Raw genomic sequence first — 9,285 nt, 5'->3', positions numbered from 1 at the left:
GTACACTGTGCATGCAGCTGCTGCTGTATCCAAAGGAACAGGAGATCAGACAGCAAGAGAACTATTCCTAGATATGGAAAACATGTCCTGAGTTTATGTGGCAGAAGAAAGTCAGCTCTGCACAGAGTCCTGCCTACTTAGCCTTTGCCTCCTCTCAGTGCTGTGGTACTAGAAATACTGGATGAGAATCAGGTGTGCTGCAGATTTCAGGGACTACAGCAACTCTGGTACACCACCAAAAGGAGTTGCAAGGCACAAAGTGAAGACAGAAACAGACCTGTAGGATTCCCTGCCCCACAGCAACTTGTCTCCAAGTTTTGTGATGTTAGGCACAGCATTGCCATGAGCTTTTGGATAGGTGCTTCACTATCTTGGGGTTATAAGTTTGGTGGTGGATATATGATTCAAATGGATAAAATACAGAAAATGAGCTACAGAGGAAGACATACCAGCTGCAGCTGTACTCACTTTCTGTTCAGGAGAATGGGAAAGGATAAGAATATGAGCTGTTCCATGAAGGGATCCATCTCTTGCTGCTGTACAGGACTGCAGGTTCTCCTGCAGTGGAGATAATCTACAACAGTTTATTGCACAGACCACTGGATTACTTGGAATGTCTTTTTATTCTCCAGGAGCAGATCCAAAAACAGCAGTAAAGGAACAGTTTTGAGAGATTTGATAGGACAAGCACATCAGCCCACACCTCCAGTAGACATGGAGTTATAGGGTTCTGCAAATTAGGGTGAAAAAAAGGACCAAAGGGGATGTATTCTACGCGAAATCTCTGTGAGTCCATTCATAAGGAAGAAAAGAGGTTATTTTCACAAGGATCTGGATCTGCTTCTAACAGAAAATCGGAATATGATAAACGTGTTCCTTCATTATATGTTACCAACATTGCTGTAGTTCTGCAAATCCAGCTGAAGAAATAAGCTACTGGGAAGAGTAACCCCAGTGGTTTTTATCCCCCCCTGTGTTGCGCCAAGGCAATTGTTTGCTGGGACATGCTGTAACGTAGGATAAGGAAATTACCTAGGCCAAGAAACAAGTTTTTTTAGGGAGATTTTTCTGTTTTTCAACCTGAGTTATTTCAGAGATAGAGTTTGCAGGGGTATGGACAGCTGACTGGCATTTCTTGCACCTACTTTTGCCACTACAGCTGGCACACAAGGGGATCCAATGTGAGGAGAGCAGTACTGCGTGCAGTGTAGCCCTAGGTGTCACTGACCTGATATTTAAGAAGACCAGTAGAAGGCAGAGGCAGTGCCTTATCATAAAGCAGCTGTTTGTATTTGTTTTGTACGTTGTATGGCAAAATGAGTAAAAAGTAATGGCGGCTAGATGAATACAGAACTGCTAGTCACTAAATCCTTCAACAGAAGGGGGCATGTGCTGAAACTAGTAAGAAGCAGTTAAAACTAAAGAAAGTACTTCTTGTAAAGAGTGTAACAAATGTCTGGAATTGGTATCCACAGGAGGTGATGAAGGTAAATAGTAAGTGCAAATCTCAAATGGAATTAGACAAATTGATGGATGAATTTGCATTTCCTGTTGTCACTGTTGGAGGTAGAAACCTGGTCTAAGGAAATTCCTTATACCACTTATATAAGTAGGCCTGGGGTAGCTAAATATATATCTCAGATACATGGATTTGCTTTAGTTTTTAGTACAGTGCTCAATAGAATCTGATCAGAATACCATAGCAATAAAAACAAGATTAAAAATTGTTAGGGGTACTGGGCAACAAAATACAGCCAGGTACAAAGATAACCATTTGAAATACATACTGAAGAAAAAGTTACTCGTTCACGACCCAGCACTTTTGGTATCAGATAGAATCTGTGCCTAAGAGAGTCAAGCAGCATTCCTGCTCTGATTTTCAGAGTACTTGGGAAGTGTGGAAATGAGCGGTTTTGAGAACCCTGTACAGAGATCTCTGGAGATTGAAGTCCAGAGAAAGGTAGGTGCTGTACAGATGCATTTGCCTGGTGGTTCCATATAACCCTTTTTATCTCTATGAAGATGTCTGCAGTTAGACTAGGTACAACTTGGTGTTTTGTCATTTTTTTTTATTGATCAACAAGCCTTATGTTCTTAAACAATCCTGATGTAGCAGTGATTAACCCTGAACCCATCCTCATCTGTGGTGTTCCCCGGTGACCCAATCTACCACAAACACGTCACTCATTCTTTTCCCTGGAAACGACAGTAAGATATTTGGAGAGACAAGAGCCCTCTTTTAAAGATATAAGATTGGACAGCTTGTATTATTTTTAAAATTTGGGGTCAAATTCCTTTCTGGCTCAGTACGTTTGCAGCATATTGATTTTGCCGAAGTTACATAAGGCATAAAAACAGCCCTTTGTTACCAAAAGCAGTACAGCTGTTTCCAGGACCATGAGTCATGTGTATGACTTCTCTTTTTAACTTCCCACTGGCTTTTTAAAAATATACTTTAAATCAGTTTTGCTTTTCGACACTGAAGAGAAACAGCAATAAATTCTTTCAAGAACTGGAGATTTGGCCAAAGCATTAAGTTTTCATGTGCTAAGAACGCAAAGTCGTTTTAAACCCTGACATTTACACAATGCTATAGAATATGAGAGAAGTATATATGATTGCATATATCTAAAATTCAGATTGGAGGTACTAGGGGTATCTTATTTAATCAATGGTGGAACACAGCTACTGAGTCGCTGCTGAAGTTATTTTAGATAAGCAAGCAGTCTAGACCATGTCGGACCAAGATAGCATCAGACTGGTTAAAATGTTGGTTGCTGGAATACCTTGTAAAAGTGAATTAATGTTAGCAGCAGTGGAAAAAATATGAGAAGTTTAGGCTACAGTCCCACTCTAGTGGCAATGTATTCATATATCGTTAATTAACTATTAAAGCTTAGTAAGGTGGGTAGTCTGAAAAAATAATAAACACAGATAAAGGAGAATACTGCAATGCTCACTGAAGTATATTGTATAATCCTGTCTGGATTAATGAGACAACCCCTGATGATTTACCCTAGCTTTTCCTTGTCCTCTTTCTATGGTACTTCAAACAGAGTTTTAACAACCTGGCCTTAGTACCACAACAATGTGAGAGTGTTTGCTTCTGAAGCTTGTTTCATTTTGCTCCAACTTTTGTACCAGGGATCTAACCTGAGCTAAGTGCTACTGGCATGTACCTCCAAATTAATCATGCTCTTCTGAAGTAATATCATCCCATTCTTCTGTGTCCATGGGATTGCATACAGGGGCTCATTTCAACAAAACTGTGGCCCCAGCCTTTGTTTGATGCCGAAAGATTCTTCAGTAGTACAAAGAAGCTGCAGTCATAGAATAGAATCATAGAATCATTAAGGTTGGAAAAGACCTCTAAGTTCATCTAGTCCTTGTTAGTGTTAGGTCAGAGGTTGGACTAGGTGATCTTGGAGGTCTCTTCCAACCTAGATGATTCTGTGATTCTGAGATTCTGTGGTCTTCTACAGTCTCCTGTTTCTTATAAAAGTAACAGGGAAAGAGCAAGGCAGAAGCCTGTTTAAAAAAAAAAAAAAAAAAGAAAAACAACCTTGTTCCTTGTCAGACGTGACTACACTTTAAAATGTTCACATCCATGTCATTTAATACTCATGACTGCATGATTTGCCACAAAAATGCAGATGCTGGTGGAGGAAAGAGAGAACACGGTGATCTGCATACAGCTATCTAAACACATGTGCATGTGTGTAGCCCCGTAATGATCCAGAGCTGTCCGGCACATGTATGTCGCCTGGTTGGCTACAACACTATCTCCCCTGTGCCACAACGCTGAGCCAGAGCAGTGCATTATACACACAAAGAAAACAACATGTGGATAAACTACGTGGTTTGCCCCAAGTCACCTGGCAGCCTGTGCCAGATCTGGGGATTTTATGAGTTAGTTTTATGGATTGCAGTCCAGCCTATTTACCACAAGGCTCACGAAGCAAGGAATTTATGACACCTCTGCTCAATCCAACCCACTGTTTAACACAGTCACTGCAATGCTTTGGCTCCCCTAGTTCTGCACAAGCACCCAGATACCTGACTCACCTCTCAAGGGCACTACTGAGAATTAGGTAAAGCATACAAACCGGCCTGAAGATTAAAAACACACCAGTTCTCAGTACTATATGGAATGGTGGCTTTCCAGTGTTTTAGGTTACATTTGGTAAAGTTACTTCACCTGCACATCTAAAATTAATTCATGTATTTGCGCTCATCTCTCTAAGGCTTTTGGTCTGTTTTATGAGATGAAAATAACAGCATGGATTTTCCTGACTGCTGTGTTCAAGACCAAATGTAAAAACTCAGTGAAGAATTAATGAGTGAAATCTCCAAATGCTATTACTGAGTCATGCATCTTGCACACTTGCATAAATTTCAGGAAATTAGAGAAATTTCCAAACGATATTACACTTGTGCATCTTGCACACTTGCATAAATTTCAACAGATGAGTGATTTTTAGTAAAAATAATGTCAGAGACACGACCATGCACTAATGGCTGAGATATTACTCGATAGTTCTCGTATATGTTATGAACCTCGTTTGTTTGCTTCAAAGGTTTTCAGTTCTGTGTTTGAAGTCTGGCAAGAAGCTCACAAGAAAAAGCTGATGCAAGGCTATTGTGATGGATCGTTTGAAGGCACAAGTCAGTGGATCTGCTGCATACCATCACCACAATTACAGGCAATTAGTTATTCATTTAATAGCACAGCTACTAGGTTTTAAGTCAAATTGTACCAATGCACCCAGAAATGCATATCACACAAACACCGTTTCTTTTTCTCTGTCTGGGTACATATATATACACGCATGTACACACCCGTGTCAGTTGTACAGAGACATACATTAGTGTGTAGGCGGGAAGTATGCATAAGCTACTTTTTTCCCATTCCTTGGGCACAAGCCTGTGAATAAGCACATGTACGAGTTGGTGCAGGATCAGGCCCTGGGTCTGCCTTTTCAAAAGCAATGCTGCTGCTTAGCAACCACTTTCTGCCCAGATGAAAGCAGCAACCTTGCAAATCAGAAGCAAGTACGTAGGTCCACGCAAAGGCCAAGTGAAATAAAGCGGTATCCCTTACCCTAACTCAGCCTGCTCCTCTTTTGTCATGGTAAAAATTTCCAGGAAGAAGAAGAGGCAGTATAGGGCACAGAACTTTAAAGGAGGGATTTAAATTTAAAAAAAAAAAAAAAAAAAAAAATGATGCATGGAGAGTTTTCAGCCACTATGGAAAATAAAAGCAGATATCCAGATGAGGTAAAAATAAATTAATTTGCACTTTTAAAGCCAAAAACTAAAGTGGATTTTTTCTTTCTCTTTAGAGTACAAATATCTGTTCTTTTTCCCATAAAACTTAATGTGGAATGGACAGGACATGGAATTACTTTTGATGTCTTTACAGTTATTTTTATCCATGTCAGTCAGACATACTCATGCACTGAAATTTCATTAATGCTTAAGGCTTCAAAAAGAGAGCCACAATCACTAGGCTGCAGAGCTAGTGCTCTTCAGTTTGCTCACTGACATACTAGGTGCTCACTGGCAAACTGCTAGCAGTCAAATTTGCAAAGATTGTTGGATTTCCAGAAATGCAGCTGGCACCCAGACATCACATTTTCAAATGAAGATCTGATGAAAAAAAATGAGGTGCATAAATCTCAGGGCAACTAGATGCCTAATCTATTAAGGTACTTTTGAAAATCCCATTAGACGTCTAAATATCTTTGGAAAATCTGGTGCTCTGAGGTTGAGCAAAATCCGCTTGAAATCTTTGGGTGTTACTCCACAAGCAAAAAAGAAGGTTTTGCATTAGGCTGTTGTATTTTACCAGTTTTGTATCTCTCAACAGCAAATACTAATCCTACAGCTGCTGCACGGAAGTGGTGTGCCTACCCTTGATTATCAGCTCAAACCAGAGAGAACAGCGAGATACGTAACCAGGTAATTTCTTACTCTACGTTAGTTTATATGATATAGAAATAACGTGAGTCCTTGAACATAAGTGGCTACAGAAGAGTGGATGAGCCTCTTGGTTTGTGATCTGTGGGATGGAGAGCTTGCAGGGAAGAGGTCTCAGCCACCTTTTCTCAAAGTGATGCCTGAGCACCCCAGCCTGGCACAGGCTGACTCCCGTTACACACGCAGCTGTTTCACCACTTTCATTCACCACCCCACTTACGTGTCATCCCCTGTATGGAGAAAATCCCTAGTTCTGAACTGATCACCTATGAATGTGTACTACCCATACTTATATATCATTTTCAGTGTCTGTTTTGTAATGTGGAAGTTTAAAGCCTGCAGAAAAAAAAGTTTCATCGTACAAATGCTCCCCCTTCACATCCTGTTTCCCGATCAGGCTGTAGAGTAGATCTGTATGTGTCTCTGTATTCATCTCTCTCTATTTCTCTAACTGCAGCACACAATCATGGCCCAATACCTGTCTAAAGAAGCAGAATTTCTGTCCAGATGATGAATGAGACAGAAAAGCCCCACTGTTTTCTACATCTCTTCATCGAGAGATGCTGAGGTGAAGAGACTAACCCCTGTGTCTCTTCCAATAGAAAAGGCTGCTGCTTAAGCATGTGAAAAATACAGAGGCCTGATGATATTTTCAAAAGCACCTGAAGCTTTTCATTTTCTTCAGCACTTAGGTACTGCCAAAAAACTAGTATTGGGGATTTAATTTTAAAGAAAACCAAATTTGAATGCTAAAACTGTGGCCTTACTTTGAAAATCCAATCAGCAGGGAGTGGATTATTTTGCTATACCATTCCAGTAACAAATAAAAAAATAAAAATAAAAATATAAAAATAAAATCATTTTAGAATGCCACAGAATGCCTCAGTGCTGATTTTTTTATCGTTTGGTCACGGGTTACCTTCAAGCAATGAGCCCAGCTTTCCAAGGTGTCCAGATACCTTAGTTCCCATAGCAGGAGGATCTCAGCAGGGATTAGAGAGGTGAGAGCTGAGATCAGATGGGATTGAATGTGCAAATTTTCTTGACATTCTTTGACTCTGTCCATTCCTTGGCAGAGAAATCTCTTGTCTGATTAACTCTGCATGGTCTTGTTCTTGGAACCCAAAGGCAAGCAGGTTGGCTCCTGCAACTACAGCGAAAAGGAAGACGGGAGAACTGCCCGGCAAGTGGAAGGGAAGTCAGAATTTGTTGTGGAGAAGCTTTAGAAAATTGCTAAAACTCAGGAATCTTTAGGAACATGGTAACAACATTCCCCTAAAAAAGAAGGGAACCAAAAATATTTGCAAATTCTTAATATAATGATATTTTATAGCTTATAGTAAGAACAAAGTGACACACTCATAACTGTAAGACCTTTTAGCACAGAATTCCAAACCTTACTAGCATCACATTTTGGTGCTGGAGGCTGCTTTTGTACTAACTGATGTTGACATATTCACTAATATTTGGAGGGCTTTGAGCAAGGAAATAATACATAAGCTGGAGGCATGTCTGAAGAAAGCATTCTGTGTACATAATGACATCATAAACAAAATTAAATGTTACAAAAATACATTTATTTTCTCTGGTTATCTTCCTATTTTGAAACCTTAATATGAAATGGTATAAAAATCTTCAGGAATGCAGCAACTGGTGCAGTTATTTTTAAGAAAGAGTAGTTGGTATTGTCACTAAATATTTGGTGGACTTTGGTTAGAGACAAATGAGTGCTATGAATACTGTTTAGGAAACACTGCCAAACAATGTTTTTGATATCATGGCTCTCAGAGAAGAAGTAAATCTCTAAAGAAAAGCAAACTCTTAACTACTTTCTGGTTAAAACAGAGCTAGAAAATCTATTTCCTGGGATGTATCTTTTCAGGGAGAAGTTATGGGGCTGTGTGGAAGGGAAGGAGTGCTTCTTGATTTCTAACAGTGACAACAGTTTTCAGTTTTATAAGGATTTTCCACAAGATTAATGCTATCTTTGGGTATGAAAATGACTGGCAAAAGACTTATGGACATGCCTGTGGAAAAATGTTATGATTAACAGGGAGCTTTCTCTCTCAGGCAGAGTAAGTCCATCTCTGAGACAACTGATCCTTGACATGTGCAAACAGGGTAGAACTGAGAGCAACTGCACTCAGAATAAAAATGGGAAATTGTGTCAATTAACTTTGCTTGCATTTTCATGAATGTTTATCAAGGGAAATCACTCCAAGATGAAAGAGGACGTAAAGTACAGGACACTCAGTAAATCACCACCAAAGTTCAATATTTATGAAAATTTAATAGGACTTGTAAATTACAATGGTGTCTTTCAGGGCTGCCTACCATGGAATAGAGAGAGAAGTCATATGATGGGAAATAAAGTTTACAACCCTGGTCCATGTGAGTTGATTGCAGCCAGATAACAAAATTTTATCTCTCTCAACCTTCCTGTATATTATACTCTAACTGCAATTAATAGCTCTGTGTGCATAAGGTCTCTTTGCAATTAGCTTGTTCTCCTTAAGCTTGAAACCAAGAGTGTAATTTGGAGATAATTGTTAATCTGGGAAAGGTCTATGAGTCAAAAACAATCTGAGAATAAACAAACACACCTCCTTCGCTGAAAGCAACATGCTTGTAAAGTCTTGTGCAAATACTTCCTGAAAATTAATATTAAAAAAAAAATCTGTAAAGCCTGAGAAACATCACACTAGCAAGGCTTTCACATTCAGAGTTGTGACAGAGTGAGAAAAGTCATCTGTAACAGCAAAACTCAGAAAAGAGCTGGGCTGCCTCGTGTGTGGTGCATTATGGAGTGCACAAGCTAAAATTCATGGGAGCTACTTAACTTGGCATCAATTTTTCCTTTGGAGTAGAGGTTTTGAAGTTTGAATGCTCAGGTACATCCTACTAATTGTACCTTTGTGTCTGAGTGAATCAGTGGGTCACTAAAGCCCAACAACCCCTCCTTTGGACTGCAAAACATGAGTCTTACGCTGGTCAGTGGTGCAGGAGGATAATTTACAAGAAGCAGCAAAACCTCCCTCACTTCACAAAGTCAATGTCCTTCACCCAACAAACTTTACAAAAAGCTAATAAACCTTGTCCCATCTTTGCATGAAGGAGGCAGATGTTAGCAATCTCATCTCATGAAAGCTGACATCTTGGGGAGATATGAAATGACTTGACCAGTTGAGCTGAATCCCTGTCTTAATCATTAGGTAACAACCTTAATATGAGATAATATTAGTTTTAAATATTAAAGCTTCAAAACAGGAAATCTGTCTCCAGATGAAAAATAAGCTCCTTAAAAGG

At 39.5% G+C, this 9,285-nt stretch overlaps 1 long non-coding RNA gene across 1 annotated transcript; it reads left to right on the top strand.

The window, feature by feature from the left end:
* Positions 1-1,822: 1,822 nt before the first annotated feature.
* Positions 1,823-7,523, top strand: LOC125182236 (uncharacterized). The gene is made up of 4 exons (XR_010833198.1): positions 1,823-4,703; positions 5,870-5,961; positions 6,437-6,980; positions 7,056-7,523. It is a non-coding gene; the product is annotated as an uncharacterized lncRNA (long non-coding RNA).
* The last annotated feature ends 1,762 nt before the right edge of the window (positions 7,524-9,285 follow it).

Source organism: Anser cygnoides, chromosome 8, assembly GCF_040182565.1.
Source record: "Anser cygnoides isolate HZ-2024a breed goose chromosome 8, Taihu_goose_T2T_genome, whole genome shotgun sequence".
NCBI lineage: Eukaryota > Metazoa > Chordata > Aves > Anseriformes > Anatidae > Anser > Anser cygnoides.
The sequence above is the reverse complement of the archived record's forward strand: the minus strand, read 5'-3'. Positions and strand labels throughout refer to the sequence as shown.